Raw genomic sequence first — 4090 nt, 5'->3', positions numbered from 1 at the left:
AGGGATACTGCCTGGCATTGTTAATAAGAAATCATCTTTTTCTTCTAGAAGTTCATGGTGTTTTATCACAGCAATAGAAAGTAGCCAATACAACTGCCCTCACTAAAGAAGACAAGCATGAGAGGAGAAAGTTTTTGATAATTTGTGCGTTAGGGTAACATCACTGACACACGGCCCATATTTTGGAGGCGGACTGTACATTCCCCATGAGAAAGGGACAGTGATGATATATGTGTTTCAATTTTTGTCCTTTTCAAACTATTGATTCAATCCTTTAAGATGATCTAAAAGTCAGCTGAGCAGGTGATAACTGGAATTAATGAAAAATAATAGCATGAAATTAAAATATAATTCCATGCAGGGTACTAGTGGCGTATGTCCTTAATCCTAGCACTTAGCAGGCAGAGGTGGATCTCTGAGTTTGAGGCCAGCCTGGTCTGCAGAGTGAGTTCCAGGACAGCAAGGGCTACACAGAAAAATCCTGTCTTGAAAAAGCAAAATAAATAATAAATAAATTCCAGGAGTATATTGTGTGGTTATGTATGAATTATATTTTAGATAGATACATTTCATTTATTTGTGCATTCCAATCACTGGTTGTGAAGTAAAATATAACAGCTTGTGAGTCAGAGTAAACTTTGTACAAACTATCTGGAAGTATGTTTTTTTAAAGAGTTGCTTTTGTTTGACATGCACGGGAGGGGGGGGTACTTTGTCTGCATGTATCCTTGAGTACCATATGCATGCAGTACCTGAAGAGGCCAGAAGAGGGCATCAGATTCCTTGATTGTGAGCAATGATGTGGATGCTTGGAATTGAACATAGGTCCTCTGGAAGAGCAACTAAGTGCTCTTAACAGCTAAGTAGTCCCATCAGCCCTTACTATCTGGAACTTTACTGCACATTTAACCACAAATACAGACTCTAACCTAAAAGCCTTCATCTGACACATTACTACAACAATAATCCTTATACTTCTCTACCTTTTTTTTTGTTTGTTTTTGAGACAGGGTTTCTCTGTGATACAGTTCTGGCTGTCCTGGATCTTGCTCTGTAGACTAAGCTGGCCTGGAACTCACAGAGATCTGCCAGCCTCTCCCTCCCAAGTGCTGGGATTAAAGGCGTGCGGCGGCGGCGCCACCCTGCACACTTCTCTACTTTTTATTGCTTTTTATAGAAGGCTAGATTTAACTATATAGCCCAATGAGAAATCTGTTTGTGTAGAAGGACCTGGCAAAGGAAACATATTAACTAGAACAGTTTGGTAATGTTTTGAAAAAATACCCTGATTTACAATCAGCTCTCAAATCAAAAAGGCCTACCATTTCCCTGTTAAATGTGTGGCTGTGTTAAAGCACATGGACCATTTGCACTGTATCTTTTTTTTTCTCTTGTAGTTCTGGTTGTCCAGCAATTCACTATGTAGATCAGGCTGGCCTGACTCAGAGATCTACCCGCCTCTGCTTCCTGAATGCTGGATTACCACATCTGCCAGAATAAAGCATGCTTATCCTTCTGATCTCACATTCAGTCTTACAACAAATGTTAATAAATGAAAGCATTTTCTACTAAATGTCCCCTCCAATTGCTGGCAATAGTTAATCCAGTGAAATTTCAGAATAAGAGGATTATCTCTTTGGCTGTTATTTGCTTAGTTGACTTCTTGTTTCCTTCCCGAATACATTTATGCTTTAGTTGGAATGATGTATGGTACATAAGATGTTGTGCTGAAAACAATGAGGCATTAAAAGCAATGCCCACCTCACCCGTTAAGAAAAATGTTGAAAGCAACATGGGGTTATATATATATCACTGTGGTTTCTTGTACTGTTCTGAGTCAATAGGACCAAAAAACAATTTACTCCCTTGCAAGACTTCTGTAAAGGATTAAGACAAAAGTTCCTCATTCCTTTTTAATACATTTGCTGTGCTGTGCAATAGCTAGTAGACAGCCTTTGTTCAAGAGATCAATGAGATTAGGGGAGAGATTAGGACTCTTCTGCACAAATCAGGCCAACTCTTGTGTAAATAACACCAAGGGTTAGTCTCTTTTCTTTTGTATTGCATCAGCTCTTAATCATTGAACCTTCTCTCCAGATCCTGCTGACATATTTTTAATGTAACATTAAAGCTGAAAGAATAAATATTTCTGGAATACAACTGTATTTCTGTTTCAATGCTTACTGAATATAATGTTTCAGCTATTTTCTCCAGGTTAAGAGTTCTAACTTCTCACCGCAAACTTCACTGGTACTTCAAAGAGTTGCAATGGGAATACTTGGTAGGAAAAGAGCGAGAAAAAGATAAGACTATAGAAATGACAAAGAAAAAAGTCCAAATTATCTACCACTGTTTTTAACATTTTAACTTTTTTTCTTTTCATTTTAAGGAGGCTTATGAAGAACAAGTTCCCTTCCTGGGAACTTAAATACAAAAACACTTTAAGAAAGATTTGAGAAAACTTATCAAAATGCAATTTTTATTGTATTTCTCAAGTTATAAAAATATGAACATGTCAAAAATATAGTTGAGTCCATATATGAGAAGTTCCAGCCATTTAAACGCCATACAGATTATGGAGTTATACAGAGTATGGATAAAGTAATTCACAATGCTTCAATTCTGTTACTGCTAGCGGTACACAGCTTTTGAGATTGTTCTCTACCAACAGAAAGGGTGGTTGGTACTTGGGCATTTTAATTGTTTCTGCTAAAGATGTAGTTTTTTAAAAAGCTAGTTCAAAATAAGTGTAAACATACTCTAAATAGAACGTGTAAGTCTTGCTAAGTACTGAAATAAGGAGTGGTTTTAATCTCAGTTCCATCCCCTTATATTTAATTCAATTTTAATAATACATTAATTAGAAATATAGTGTGTATTTCTAGGCCAAAGTAAATTACTAGTTTTAAAATTAAGAGATAAAAATTTAATTTTGCTTGTACTACAGAACAAAGCTAGCATATTTGGCTTAAAATATTTAATTACAAAGAATTTTAAAGTTTAACTAAAAACTAAAAATACATCTTTTTTCTCTAGAAGCTAAAACATTAAAAATTAATGAGTTTGTTCCTTTAAAGTTTATCATGAAGATCTTTTCTGTTTTTATGTTTTTTTTTAACTACAGGCAGAAATGTTCTAATATTGATTTTTCTTTTATCCAGTGCCACATAAAAACAAATTATAAAAGTAAAGACAACTTTAAATAGTAGATAATACAGCTGATAGTACAAAAAGCAGAGGCTAAAACTATTCATGTGGGTGGTAGGTAATATACCGAAGTCTTTGGGCCTGAAGTTGATGTGGGAGCCTTCGGAGTTCAGGGCGCACAGAGACAGCAGTAGCTTTCTAACTTTCAGAGTCTGTCACAAAGTTCAGTTTACTGCTGACAACTGACTCATATAAGTTCTCAAATAAACTGGGGTGGATACTAGAGACACGTATGAAGAGAAGTAAGAAGATCTTAAAATCCAATTCTTAGAACAAAAGTGAACTTATGACCATTTGGCAAGAATACTTAAAAGACTCTGGGATTCAAATCCCCAAACTAGGTTATACTGCCAGGAAGAAACAAGAACTGATTTTATCACTTGGTCACCTCTCTCATTTTTGGCTTCAGTCTTGGATTTCTACATTTTCTATTCCCCATTCTCCCATTAAAGCTTTTAGTTTCACTACCACTTATCACATAACTATATTGACCTGAAGCTGCCAAGAAAATGTTGGAAAGGTGTTATTGCCACTAAATGCACCCAATACTCAAGTATCAGCCAAGCATATTTTTTCACCCATCTAGCTGATCACCTTATTTCAAAAGGAAACATGTCGATGTAAGAAAACAATAACGACTATAAAACCCTTATATCTAATTCAAATATGTCAGAATACTGGTGTGTAAACTAATTTGAATTGACTTAAAAAAATCTATAGTTACATATTAAAACTATATTGCCAGTGTTGACCGTAAACAAGCATGTGCTTCAATGAAAAATTATCCTAAGGACAGAAAAGCCACTACTTCCTCCTACAGAGCTATGTTGTGCTATTCCACAGACAGTATTACAAAAGGACTCCATTTGTGCAACAGACTGGG

The sequence above is a fragment of the Peromyscus leucopus genome, chromosome X (assembly GCF_004664715.2).
Source record: "Peromyscus leucopus breed LL Stock chromosome X, UCI_PerLeu_2.1, whole genome shotgun sequence".
In the NCBI taxonomy this organism is placed as follows: Eukaryota; Metazoa; Chordata; class Mammalia; order Rodentia; family Cricetidae; genus Peromyscus; species Peromyscus leucopus.
The sequence above is the reverse complement of the archived record's forward strand: the minus strand, read 5'-3'. Positions refer to the sequence as shown.